Below are 15,376 nucleotides of genomic sequence, written 5' to 3'. Positions count from 1 at the left end.
TATTGCATTTTCGTTCCGCAATCCTCAAAATCCTAAGCAACCCAGGGACCCTCGTAGAGAGTTGGGGATTCCCCGGTTTTCATATTTGATTTTTATCAAATACTGAAACGAGGATTTTTGGTTTTAATTATTTTCTCTCCGAAAAGTGTTTCATATTAAAATATATGAGAGGAGATAATATGACTTCTCCAAAATAACTGAAATATTGGAGGAAAAATATTAAAATCACTTATTCGATTTTATTTGGATTTTGTTTGCATTAGAAAAATTGCACGTTTTAAAAAATTGCATTTTAGGGCCAAGAAAATGTTCATCTCGTCCTAAATATTTTATTTAGACGGTGAAAATTTGTTTTGGCATTTTTAGATTTTTACTTTATTTTCTAGGATTTATTTTCTATTCGGCGGAATTATTAAAAAAACTTCCAGCCGACTGGGCCGAAACCCAGCCGGGCCGGCCCATCTCCCGCCGCCGCAGCCTCCCGCCCGGAAACCGCGCCGCCGCCGCCGACTCGGAGGAGTCCGAGCCGGACTCCACCGCCGCCTCGGCCCTTCCTCCAAGCCAAGCCCCCCCCCCTTTATATACCCCCCGAGCCCGCCACCACCACCCCGCACCGCCGTAGCAGCCCGCGCCACCCGCAGGCCCATCCCGTCAGCCACCGCCCGCGGCGCTGCTACCCTTGCCGCTGAGTCGCCCCACTGCCCCGCGAAGCCGCCGCCCCGCAAGCCCCGCCTCGCCGGAGTTGCCTCGCCGGAGAGGTAACGCGCCGATCCGCCGCCACCAGTTTTTTTTAAGAAACTGATTCGTTTTTTTAGAAAACCCTAGTTCGTTTTTTAGATCGGTTCGCCGGTTTTTCCCAGTTCCTCTATTTAGCGGACGTTCGTCCGTACGTTCGTTTCAACGAATGGTTTTTGCTCGTTAGTTACAGATAACGAACGCTCGTTCCTTAGTCTGTTCGTTAATTTTCTTTTTATCGGATTTTTCCGCGATTATTCTCGATCACGATTTCTGATCCGATTTTCGTTTCGGTTTATCTTTTCGCTCATTAGTCGGAATCAGGCGATTCAAGCGCCTAGATCTTCGTCTCGAGACCCTATTTCCGCTCAACCAACTTGAACAAGATTTTGGTACTGTAAAATTTGACCTTAGTTTAGATTAGTAAATGGATCTTGTTTCTTTCTCCGTTTGAGTTTCGTTGCTCCGTTTGGTTTGATTCTTTCTGCAAACCGGAGTTGAACTTTCTGGTCAATCTATCTTATTTGAGTTTTGCCCATGTTTCTTTGTTTATTGCTTATGTATGCTATTGTTTGTTTGCGATAGAATTCCCGGAGTGCGAAGCGTGTTATTTGGAGTCTCTAGGTTACGCAGATCATCAGCAAGGCAAGTAACACATTGATCATACTCTTTCCATACCCAGTTTTTATGCATTAGTTCCAATCCTCAAACATTGCATGATTAGGATGTCATTAACTTGTGGGTTGGGAAGTAGTTGATGAGGTAGAACCTATTGCCCTGTTATATTCAAACCCCTGGGAGTTACTTCTACGCGCTACTTATATTGCTATGCTATGCTTGTAGACGTGGTTTGAGTGAGTGAAATCCATGACAGATGTGAGATTGTTAATTAATGGTTCAACTTAAGGTGGCAACTTAAATACACATCTAGGTGGATTGAGGCACCTGGAGTACCCATTGTTGCCTGTATTTTTTTGGAAATCCCGGAGCACCCATGTGATCTTCCTATGGACCGCCACCCAGGCTCAAAGGGAACTGAGATTATTCATAGTAGAAACTTCTGTGTGTAGCCACAAGCTATTATGGGATCTAGCATAGTTGAGTAAGTTACGTGAAGCTCTTGAAGAGGCAGATCAGCAGGTAGGGGATGTAGGTTTGGAATGGTCTGTCCGGAGTAGAGAGTTAATGTTTCTGAAAGACTGTGTCTCGGTCATCCGTTTCTCAAACACCATGTAGTGCGAGAAATCCAACGGAGGCGATCGAGTCTTGTGGGGAAAAGTGCGCAAACCTCTGTAGAGTGTACAGACTAATCATGGTTAGTCGTGTCCCCGGTTATGGACATCTTGAGTATCTAGTACTTGGAGTATCTTAAATATCTCATCACTCTTAATTAATATTTTTGGGTTGTTAATCACTTTAACTGGGATTGAGTTGGAGGAACCTTCTCAATGATGTTTCAACTACCATGATAGTTAAATTAAAAAACTATTCCTTTGTTGTAGGAAAAAATTGGCTTTTCTCAAAAACTACAACCATAGAGATTTCCACCAGCCATATATGCATGTAGTGATAGCATTATTCTATTCTTGCTCTACTGTGTTATATTGCCTGCATATTCCATGTGCTGACCCGTTTTCGGGCTGCAACATATTATGTTGCAGACTTTTCAGACCGAGGAGTGAGGTTCGTTAGGTTGTTGCCGTGCAGCTCAGCTATGCCGTTGGAGTTGATGGACTCACTTTATCTTCCAAGCCTTCCGCTGTTATCGTATTAGATGGCCTTAAGCCATATTTATTGTAATAAGTTCTCTTTGGAGACACTCGATGTAATAAGTGTGTGATTGCTACTCTGTTATAAATCCTCGAATATTGTGTCTGTTAGCATTACCAATCCAGGGATGACACTGAAGCACAGAGACTTGACCGTTTGAGGTCGGGTCGCTACAAAGATGGTATCAGAGCACACGCTGAGTGTAGGACACGACCACTGAGATAAAACCATAGGTCACTCTTCTCTACTCATTTATGACTCCTCTCCATTTTCTACTCTTTAGGATGGCGGAGATAAAGAACAAGTTTGCACAACCGGAGGAAGAATCACCTTTTGGACGACACTTGAAGGAAGTCACTACGTATTTGAACATTGGAATACCAAGCTTCACCGGGACCTACAACGCCACTTTCCCAGAAGAGGAGCGATGGATGATTCAAGTTCAAGTTCTAGGAAGGACCTTGACGCCAGTCACTAAACCTATAGAATTTTCCTTCAACGCACCAACCTGGAGTTTAGGAAAGAGTATGGCAGCTCACATCACCATGGGACGCATTGGAGAAGTATATCACAAGGATCTTAAGGACACTATCTACCAGATATGTGGGCGCCGAGACGAGCAATGGGCGATGATCATCACCAGGAAGGATAGATCAATTGCAACTTTCATCCAGGAACTAAACCAACACATTTGACGCCAGGAGAATCAGATGTGCGCAGACATGATAGATTTGAAGAAGGCAAAGACAAAGACCATCGAGATGGAAGAAGAACTTAAGTCTACACGCGATGGATATGAGGAGGAAATTGCAACATTACTGGAGAAGAATGACAACTTGATTAAGAAGATCGGAATATTCATGGGAGACCCCACACCAGTAGAAGAAGATGAAGAACCCAAGGTGATTCGTCCAGAGGACTACATCATCATCGATGACACCGACTCCGACCCTAGTGATGATGACTTTGAAGATGAAGCTGGAGTAGATATCATGGAGTCTTCAACCGATCAAAATTTCTAGATGACCACCCAATGATTAGTAGTATTCCCCCATGTATTCAGCAGTAGTTGAGCACTTTTGCGATAGTTCTAGACCGCTTGTATGCCCTTGCTTGATTGATTGAGTGAATTGATTGTGTTCTCTCATGTGCATATGGGTAGTGCTTTCTCATCAGACCTCATTATATTCTAATCTCTTCCATCTAAACCCATCATATGCCTCCGAGACGTGACCCCGGATTTTCCTTCCCACCGGAGCTCACTCAGTTGATCCAGCAGTAGAACACCTTGATGCAATTGCCAGTTCAGAACCAGGGTAACAACAACAACAACAACAACCCGCCACCAGTGGACAGCCTAGCCCGTTTTCTAAGATTATAGCCGCTGGTGTTTTCCAGTAGCATCGAGCCTATAGTTGCTGATGATTGGCTACGCCGTATTGGAAGGGAGTTGAGCACCGCAGGTTGCACGGATGCTGAGAAGGTGCGCTTTGCCGCACATCAATTGGATGGACCAGCAGCCTCATGGTGGGAGAATTACACGACCACTTTCCCCATAGCCAACGTCACTTGGGACCAATTTCAGCAAGCTTTCCGTACAGCCCATGTCTCAACTGGAGCCATGAATCTGAAGAAGCATGAGTTTCGCAACTTACGCCAGGGGAACCATACTGTGGCTCAGTACGTGGATGAGTTTAGCAAGCTATCTCGCTATGCCCCTGACGATGTGGCCACAGATGCCGCAAAGCAGGAGAAATTTATGGAAGGGCTGAGTCATGAGATGAGTATGCAGTTGATGGTAGCAACCTTCAACAGCTACCAGGAGTTGGAGGATAAGGCTCTTATGATTGAAGGGAAGCAGCAGCAGATTGAGAGCCATAAGAGGAAGTATGGACAAGGGAGGTATAACTCAGGAGCTCAGCAGAAGCCTCGCCTAACCCCGAACTCGGGAGGACTTGTTCATAACCATGGAGGTCATAACCACACCGGAGGAGGATCGAATAACCACAATGGTACTAAGAATGGGAATGGGAACGGAGCCAATAACAATCAGAACCGCCCCAATCCAGCCACACCCGCCGAAAGAGATCTAAGTCACGTTACTTGCTTCAAGTGTGGGAAGACTGGACATTATGCCATGGAGTGCCCTGAAGGAAAGAATGGAAACGGAAATGGGAGAGCTGGGAAGAAGCCCAATCCATTCAACAAAGGACAAGTGAACCACGTTAATGTGGAGGAGCTTGAAGAGTAGCCGGACGCGGTAATAGGTAAGTTTTTGGTTAAGTCATTTGCCGCTCTTGTTCTATTTGACACTGGTGCATCGCATTCATACATATCAAGGGGATTCATGGATAAGTTTAAACTACCAACCCAAACCCTTAGGACCCCTCTCTTAGTGAGTTCACCTGCAGCAGAGTATATGGCTAGTCGATGGTGCGACCAGATACCCCTAACCATTGGCACCCATGTTTTTCCATCCGACCTAATTATCTTGGAGTCACAAGGATTGAATGTGATATTAGGCATGGACTGGATGTCAAAGTATGGAGGAAGAATTGACTGTGATAGTAAGTCGATTTATCTCACCACCCCGGAGGGAAAAAGGATTAAGTATGTATCTAGGCATGTGCCTAGGAGGAGCCAAGTGAATACCCTCACGGGAGTTGTTCAGGAGGAAGTGCCTGTAGTGAAGGATTACTCGGATGTTTTTCCAGAGGAGTTACCAGGCATGCCACCGGATCGAGACATCGAGTTTTTGATAGAGCTATTGCTAGGGACAGGGCCAATATCCAAGAGATCCTATCGGATGCACGCTAATGATCTGGAGGAAATTAAGAAACAGATCAAGGAATTATTGGAGAAAGGATACATTCGAAGGAGTTCATCACCTTGGGGAGCCCAGTGCTTTTGGTTGAGAAGAAGGATAAATCGCTAAGGATGGTTGTTGATTATCGGGCCTTGAATGAATTGACGATCAGGAACAAGTACCCACTGCCGATGATCAATGGTCTGTTTGATCAGCTGCAAGGAGCTAAAGTTTTTTGCGAAGATCGATCTGCGATTGGGATACCATCAGTTGAAGATTCGAGAGAAGGATATAGCAAAGACAGCGTTCACCACGCAGTACGGATTATACGAGTATTTGGTCATGTCGTTTGGACTGACTAACGCCCCTGCCTATTTCATGAGCATGATGAACAAGGAATTCATGGAATATTTGGACAAGTTTGTTGTGGTGTTTATTGATGATATTATGGTATACTCGAAAACTGAAGAGGGGCACAAGGAGCATTTGCGTTTAGTTCTCGAGAAACTCAGGGAACATCAGTTGTATGCCAATTTCAGCAAATGCGAGTTTTGGTTGAAGGAAGTCGTATTCCTTGGACATGTTATATCAGGAGAAGGTATAATAGTAGATCCTACCAAGGTCCAGTCAGTCACTGAATGGTTAGCACCCACTTCAGTTAGCGAGATCCGCAGTTTTCTTGGACTCGCAGGATACTATCGGAGATTCATTGAGAATTTTTCCAAGATTGCGAAACCAATGACTGAGTTATTGAAGAAGGATACCAAGTTTAAATGGACGGAAGATTGCGAGGCAAGTTTCCAGGAGTTGAAGAAACATTTGACTACAGCCCCAGTGCTGACACTGCCAGATATACATAAGGATTTCCAAGTGTATTGCGACGCCTCTCGCTTGGGACTTGGATGTGTGCTTATGCAGGACGGAAGAGTTGTTTCGTATGACTCGCGACAACTAAAACCTCACGAGTTGAATTATGCCACGCATGATTTGGAGTTATCAGCCATAGTGCATGCATTGAAGACTTGGAGACATTACCTTATTGGAAACCGTTGTGATGTGTACACGGATCATAAGAGTTTGAAGTACATCTTCACACAGAAGGAGCTGAACCTTAGGCAGAGGAGATGGTTGGAGCTTATAAAGGATTATGACATGAAGTTGCACTATCATCCAGGAAAGGCCAATGTCGTAGCAGACGCCTTGAGCCAGAAGAGTTATGCTAATATCCTTGCGAGTAAGGGAGTGCCAGAGGAGTTAGCAGAGGATAGTATGGAACTGCGATTAGAGATTGTTCCTAGAGGTTTTGTTGCAACAATGGAGGTTCAGTCTACATTGTTAGGAAAGATCCGAGAAGCTCAGAAGGATGACAAAGAGATTGCTGAGATAAAAGAGAGATTGAGCAAAGGAAAGGCCAAAGGTTTCCGTGAGGATGAGCATGATACCTTATGGTTTGAGGACCGGATATACATGCCCAATAACAAAGATATCAGGAAGTTAATACTGTAGGAGGCCCATGACTCACCATACTCGATACACCCCGGAAACACCAAGATGTATTTGGATTTAAAGGAACGTTTCTGGTGGACGGGTATGAAGAAGGATATTGCCGAGTCTGTAGCCGTATGTGATGTATGTCAGAGAGTGAAGGCAGAGCATCAAAAGCCGGCAGGATTGTTACAGCCTATGCCGATACCTGAATGGAAGTGGGATAAACTTGGCATGGACTTTATCACCGGATTGCCCAGGACCAAATCAGGATATGATTCCATATGGGTACTAGTTGATCGCTTGACCAAAGTGGATCACTTTATCCTAGTGAAAACCACTTATACAAGTGCGAAGTTGGCCAAGATATATAAGTCCAGGATCGTATGTGTGCATGGAGTTCCAAGGACCATCGTATCAGATAGAGGAACATAGTTTACCTCAAAGTTTTGGCATCAGTTACACCAGACTTTGGGAACAAGACTGGAGTTCAGTACAGCGTTTCACCCGCAGACGGATGGACAGACAGAGAGAGTTAATCAGATTCTGGAGGACATGTTGAGAGCCTGTGCGCTAGATTATGGATCTAGTTGGGATGACAATTTGCCTTACGCAGAGTTCTCATACAACAATAGCTACCAAGCCAGTTTGAAGATGGCACCGTTCAAAGCCCTGTACGGACGAAGGTGCAGAACGCCGTTAATGTGTGATGAAGTAGGAGACCGACAATTGTTCGGACCGGACTTGATCAAGGAGTCTGAAGAGAAAGTTAAGCTGATCCGTGATAGACTGAAGATTGCTCAGTCTAGACAGAAGAGTTATGCAGACTCGAAACGCAAGGAGGTAACCTGTGAAATTGGAGATAGAGCATATGTGCGAGTATCACCCTTGCGAGGAGCGGAACGTTTTGGAGTTAAAGGAAAGTTAGCCCCGAGATTTGTAGGACCGTATCGTGTTTTGGAACGGATGGGAGAAGTTACCTACAAGTTGGAGTTACCTGAAGGACTGTCAGGAGTTCATGACGTGTTCCACGTTTAACAGTTGAAGAAGTGTCATGCTGAGATGGCCGATATACCATTAAGAGATACAATACCCTTGGAGGCGATTCAGTTGGACAGTGATTTGACTTATGAGGAAAAGCCAGTTAAGATTTTTGAGTTTGCCAGCCGAGTCACCCGCAGCAAGGTTATCAAGTTTTGTAAAGTTCAATGGAGCCACCACATCAAGGATGAAGCCACCTGGGAACGAGAGGATGATCTGCTCAAAGACCACCCACACCTATTTTCTAGCCAACCCGAATCTCGAGGGCGAGATTCATCTTAAGGGGGGTAGGTTTGTAACATCCCAAATTTTCAATTTGGAATGTTATCCATAGGTCATTCTTACATATCATATTTTATTGCATTTTCGTTCCGCAATCCTCGAAATCCTAAGCAACTCAGGTACCCTCGGAGAGAGTTGGGGTTTCCCGGTTTTCATATTTGATTTTTATCAAACAATGAAACGAGGATTTTTGATTTTAATTATTTTCTCTTTGAAAAGTATTTCATATTAAAATATATGAGAGGTGATAATATGACTTCTCCAAAATAACTGAAATATTGGAGGAAAATTATTAAAATCATTTATTCGATTTTATTTGGATTTTATTTGCATTAGAAAAATTGCACGTTTTCAAAAATTGCATTTTAGGGCCAAGAAAATGTTCATCTCGTCCTAAATATTTTATTTAGACGGTGAAAATTTGTTTTGGAATTTTTAGATTTTTATTTTATTTTCTAGGATTTACTTTCTGTTCAGCGGAATTATTAAAAAAAACTTCCAGCCGACTGGGCCGAAACCCAGCCAGGCCGGCCCATCTCCCGTCGCCGCCGTCTCCCGCGCGGAAACCGCGCCGCCGCCGACTCGGAGGAGTACAAGACGGACTCCCCCGCCGCCGCCGCCTTGGCCCCTCCTCCAAGCCGAGCCACCCCCCCTTTATATACTCCCCCCGAGCCCGCCACCACCACCCCGTGCCGCCGCAACCGCCCGCGCCGCCGCCAGCCGCCGCCCCGCGCCGCTGCTGCCTGCGCCGCCGAGTCGCCCCGCCACCTCGCAAGCCCCGCCTCACCGGAGAGGTAACGCGCCTATCCGCCGCCACCGGTTTTTTTTAAGAAACTGATTCGTTTTTTTTAGAAAACCCTAGTTCGTTTTTTAGATTGGTTCGCTTGTTTTTCCCGGTTCCTCTATTTAGCGGACATTCGTCTGTACGTTCGTTTCAACGAATAGTTTTTGCTCGTTAGTTAAGATAACGAACGCTCGTTCCTTAGTCTGTTCGTCAATTTTCTTTTTATCGGATTTTTCCGCGATTATTCTCGATCGCGATTTCTGATCCGATTTTCGTTTCGGTTTATCTTTTCGCTCCTTAGTCGGAATCAGGCGATTCAAGTGCCTAGATCTTCGTCTCGAGACCCTATTTCCGCTCAACCAACTTGAACAAGATTTTGGTACTGTAAAATTTGACCTTAGTTTAGATTAGTAAACGGATCTTTTTTCTTTCGCCGTTTGAGTTTCGTTGCTCCGTTTGGTTTGATTCTTTCTGCAAACCGGAGTTGAACTTTCTGGTCAATCTCTCTTATTTGAGTTTTGCCCATGTTTCTTTGTTTATTGATTATGTATGCTATTGTTTGTTTGTGATAGAATTCCCGGAGTGCGAAGCGTGTTATTTGGAGTCTCTAGGTTACGCGGATCGTCAGCAAGGCAAGTAACACATTGATCATACTCTTTCCATACCCATTTTTTATGCACTAGTTACAATCCTCAAACATTGCATGATTAGGATGTCATTAACTTATGGGTTGGGAACTAGTTGATGAGGTAGAACCTATTGCCCTGTTATATTCAAACCCCTGGGAGTTACTTCTATGCGCTACTTATATTGCTATGCTATGCTTGTAGACGTGGTTTGGGTGAGTGAAATCCATGACAGATGTGAGATTGTTAATTAATGGTTCAACTTAAGGTGGCAACTTAAATACACATCTGGGTGGATTGAGGCACCTGGAGTACCCATTGTTGCCTGTATTTTTTTGGAAATCCCGGAGCACCCATGTGATCTTCCTATGGACCGCCACCCAGGCTCAAAGGGAACTGAGATTATTGATGGTAGAAACTTCTGTGTGCAGCCACAAGCTATTATGGGCTCTAGCATAGTTGAGTAAGTTACGTGAAGCTCTTGAAGAGGTAGATCAGCAGGTAGGGGATGTAGGTTTGGAATGATCTGTCCGGAGTAGAGAGTTAATGTTTCTGAAAGACTGTGTCTCGGTCATCCGTTTCTCAAACACCATGTACACTACTAGGAAAAGGGCTATAGATGATATGGCCACTAATGGCGCACCAGACATGTGGTGCACCACTACTATATAGTAATGGCGCACCATGAGTTGGTGCGCCATTAGTGTGGTAGACACTAATGGCGCACCAGACACACGGTGCACCATTAGTAATTTTTTTATTTTTCCATAAGTACTAATGGCGCTCCAGGGAAGAGTGTGCCATTACTAGTTTAACTAGTAATGGCGCTCCAGGGAAGAGTGTGCCATTACTAGTTTAACTAGTAATGGCGCACCAGGGAAGAGTGTGCCATTACTAGTTTAACTAGTAATGGCGCACCACCAATGCAGTGCGCCACTACTATTTTTTTATTTTTTATTTTTTTGCAAAACTACTAATGGCGCAACTCAAGCTGGTGCGCCATTAGTAACCAGGGTTACTAATGGTGCATTTGAGGGTGGTGCACCATTAGTAACCTGGGACCAGTTAGATATTTTGGACAGCCACACCTACACAATCACTTTCCCCACTTCATTCTCTCCACCTCCTCCTCCAAGCTTGTGTCGGCTGCCTCCTCCTCCTCACCTCATTTGTACCATAGATTCATCAAAATTAAGTGGTTAAATTACCTTTTTTGATAGGTAAGTAAGGGGAAAGCTGTCTTTATGTTGTAGATCTACTTTTTTTTCTCCCTAGCTCGCTCCAACAATGTGCACATGCACTTTTTAGGGCCTTGCTAGATCTATGTATGTTTGTGGTGTTGCATATATGTTTGTGTTTGCAGGTACCGGTATTTGAAATGCGATAGTTGCCAATATTTTGCCGGAATGTTGATTCATTTCCATTTCGGCGAGAATTTTGGCACTATGCATTCTTTTTGGTCCTATTTTTAGGGAAAGTCATGCCAAAAATTTTCTTGGTTGTAAAGTATCGTTTTGCTCTACCCCGCAGGCGACCATGGTCTGCACGATGACCGAAGGCATCGTGAATAGGTTTTTGAGCTCCGCGAAGGCCAAGATGCTTCAAAAGAACGAGACGGAGATAAGATGTCCGTGTCGAAGATGCAAGCTGAAGAGCCTTATTGTGGATCCGGATTCCGGGCAGGTGCGGGACCACCTGCTCTTGCATGGTTTCATGGATGGCTATCGTGGCAAGGTGATGAAGATGACTATGAAGTCATCCATGGGGGCCGGGAAAGAAATGAGGAAGGGTAGCAAGACAACCACCGCGGCGAGGGCGAGCGAGAAGATGAAGAATCTCCAGGACATGATCACGACGGTGATGCTATACACAGTCATCATGTAGAAGATGCCGGACATGATGATGAGGAAGATCAAGACGAAGGGCATGATCATGAAGATGAAGATGCCAGACCAGACGACGATGGAGGCTGGGTGCAGGACCCTCATATTCAAGAGCTGCTTCTCAAGCAGACGGATAACGCAAGAGCTGCCGCCCGAGAGAAAGCCAAGCTGGATCAACTAGAGATAGACGTGGCTACTCCATTGTATGAAGGATGCAGGCCCGAGGATACCCGCCTGAAAGTAACGCTCATGGCTTTGGAGATGAAGGTAAAACACAAAATGACTGACGCATGCTTCGACGAGAACATGTCATTCTGGCACGAACGTCTTCCCAAGGGGAATAAGTGCCCGACCAGTTTCGAGAAGGCGAAGAAAATCGCGTGTCCTCTGGATTTACCGCACATGAAATACCATGTGTGCATGAACAATTGTATCATTTATCGGGACGAGCACGCGGAGTCTACCATATGTCCGGTGTGCGGCGTCACTCGATACAAGAAGAGGAAGAAAGCTCCTCAAAAAGTGGTGTGGTACTTTCCGATCACTCCTCTTCTGCAGCGGTATTTTGCGGACCCTAAGGTAGCAAAGCTCCTGCGTTGGCATGCGGATAGGGAGGAGAAGAAGCGAGAAGATGACGAAAATGATCCGGAGATAAATAAAAAAGACAAGATGCTGAGTCACCCTAAGGATGCGAGCCAGTGGAAAGCGTTGAACTTCGAAGACCCAGAATTTGGGAACGATCCAAGGAACATCGTGCTGGGCATGAGCACCGATGGAGTCAATCCGTTTGGTAGCCAGAGAAGCACACATAGCACCTGGCCTGTGTTTGTGTGGATGTACAACCTTCCCCCCTAGTTGTGCATGAAGAGGACGTACATTCACATGAGTATGCTAATTGAAGGGTCGAAACAACCAGGGAACGGCATCAATCTGTATCTTGGGCTGCTGAAAGAGAAGCTAGACACGCTGTGGAAAATGCCAGCCAATACGTGGGACGCCGCAGAGAAAGAATATTTCCCTATGAGAGCCGCACTACTCACGACGGTGCACGACTATCTCGGTTACGGATATCTCGCGGGGCAGGTGGTCCACAAATTTTCTGGATGCGTCAAGTGCATGGATGACACAACGTATTGCCAGCTAGATAGAGATCCTAGGTCTTCGAAAACCGTGTTCATGGGACATCGAAGGTGGCTTCGCGACGATGACCCGTGGAGAAAACGCAAGTATCTGTTCGATGGTGAAACCGAACGCCGAAGACGCCCGCGTACGAGGAGCGGCGAGGAAATAGACGAGATATTGAAAAATTGGAAAGATTTCCCACTGCCGGGAAAGAAGCAAAAGGCGCCAGAGCCGCTGCTGAAGGTAGGGAAAACGAGGTCTGTTTTCTAGGACTTGCCGTACTAGAAGATCCACCGTGTGCCTCACAGCCTTGATGTCATGCATATCACGAAGAACGTGTGCGAGAGTCTGCTTGGTACCCTGCTCAACATGCCAGAGAGGATAAAAGATGGGCCGAAAGCAAGGGCAGACTCGAAATCAATGGGCATCAGGGAGGAGCTTCACGCTAATGATGATGATGATGATGATGATGAGGCGAAGCAGGACACAAAGAGTCATCGCAAAGGCAAAAAGGCCAAGAAGACCGAAAATGACTACCCTCCCGCGTGCTTCACTCTAAGTCAGGAGGAGATCGAGCAGTTTTTCACCTGCCTCATATGAGTAAAACTTCCTTACGGTTACGCGGGGAAGATAAGCAGATACCTAGACCCAGCGAAGTCAAAGATCAGTGGGATGAAGTCTCACGACTGTCACGTGCTGATGACGCAGATACTTCTAGTTGCAATCTTTGGGATCATGGACGCGCACGTCCGTGAAACGCTATTTGGCCTATGCCACTTTTTCGACGTCATCTCTCGGAAGTCGGTTGGCGTGAGGCAACTCAGAAGGCTACAGGAAGAGATCGTGGTGATACTATGCGAGCTTGAGATGTACTTCCCGCCCGCATTCTTTGACGTTATGGTGCATCTACTGGTCCATATCGTGGTGGATATCATCCAACTCGGGTCGACGTTCCTACACAGCATGATGTCGTTCGAAAGGATGAATGGTGTCATCAAAGGATACGTTCGCAACATGTCATGTCCAGAGGGAAGCATAGCCAGGGGCTTTCTGACCGAAGAGTGCATCTCCTAATGCACGAATTATCTAGGCATCGAGAACCCCGTTGATCTGCCCGTCAACAGGCACCTCGGTAGGCTCGCTGGATGGGGTCACCATGAGGGTCGCCGCGAAATGCATGTCGACTTCGAGGGTCAACTCGCCGACTTTGAAAGAGCAGACCTAGTCGCGCTACAACACATAGACGTGGTCGATCCTTGGGTGGTAGAGCACAAAACCTTTATTGAGAAGACATACATTGACCAAGGCCAACAGAGGACGGACGGAGATATAATCAAAGAGCACAACTCATGTTTCACGCGTTGGTTCAAGAAGAAGCTTCTGTCGTACCCTTTACATGAGGATTCTTCCGCGGAAGAACAACTCATATTCGCCTTGTCCCAGGGCGCCAAGCACAACCTGATGACCTATGAGGCGTACGATATCAACGGCTACACATTCTACACCAAGGACAAGGACATGAAGAGCGATGGTTATCAGAACTCCAGGGTAACGATGTAATCCTACACCAGTAATGACAAGGACAGATACTACGGAAAGATCAAGGAGATCTGGGAGCTGAGCTATGCTGGAGAGAAGGTCCCGATGTTCCGTCTTAGATGGGCCAAGAGCGTCCTAAAAGAAGACTGGTATTTCACCACCATGGTTATTCCCGAAGCCAAATCCAAGACCGCGGGCACAAAAGTCACCGCGAAAAATGAACCATGGGTACTGGCTTCCCAAGTGGACCAATACTTCTTCATTACCGACCCGTCAAAGCCCAGTCGTGTTGTCGTGATGAGCAAGACTTCGACAAGTATGGCGACCCGAAGATTGAACATGACGACGACGATGAAGTAGCAGCATACACCACAAGAAGAAGCAGGACCACCCTACCTAAAGGACCTCCATTCCATAGAAGAACTCCATTTGCGAAAAAGAAGGGCAAGAAGATTGTGAACAGATAGCTAGCTAAGATCGATTGTATTTAAATCGTAGTCTTTATTTCTTGATTGTATTTCATGGGCACTTTTTATATCATGAATATTCTTAAATTTCATGGGCACTTTTTGAATTCATGAATTTTTTTTCAAATTTGATGATATTTTTTCATATTCAATATGAAAAAATATTGAATATTCATGAGGACACTCGATCTCGATCCCCCTCCATCTCGATCGCTATCCCCCTCCATCTCGATCTCGATCCCCCCCGCACCCTCCCCCGCTAGCTCCACCGCCGCCGACGACCCACCGCACCCTCCCCCGCTCCACCGCCGCCGACGAGCACCCCCCGCACCCTCCCCCGCTCCACCGCCGCCACCGACGCACCGCACCCTCCCCCGCTCCACCGCTGCCGCCGACCCCCCGCACCCTCCCCGACCTACTCCACCGCCGCCGAGCACCACCCCCGAGCACCCCTATTTGATGATATTTTCAAATAACAAATTTGATGATATTTTTCTAAAAATTATTATTGTTTTTATAAAAAATTATTACTGTTTCATATTCGTTTTCTAAAAAATAAAAAAAAACATACTAATGGTGCACCGGTCGGGTGGTGCACCATTGCTATCTAAAAAAAGATTTCTAATGGTGCACCGCTCGGGGGTGCGCCATTGCTATAAAAAACATACTTATGGCGCATCGCTAAGGGGTGCGCCATTAGTAATCCTCCCATAGCTCTAATTCGCCCGACCCCTTCGTCCCTCGCTCTCGCCAGATCCACTTCCCCCCCCCCCCCCCGCTGCCCCGACCCACGCCGTCAATGCCCCTACGTGCGCCGCCGCCCCCGCGCCCCCCAC

Source organism: Triticum urartu, chromosome 3A, assembly GCF_056163025.1.
Source record: "Triticum urartu cultivar PI428250 chromosome 3A, HENAU_Tu73, whole genome shotgun sequence".
NCBI lineage: Eukaryota > Viridiplantae > Streptophyta > Magnoliopsida > Poales > Poaceae > Triticum > Triticum urartu.
The sequence above is the reverse complement of the archived record's forward strand: the minus strand, read 5'-3'. Positions refer to the sequence as shown.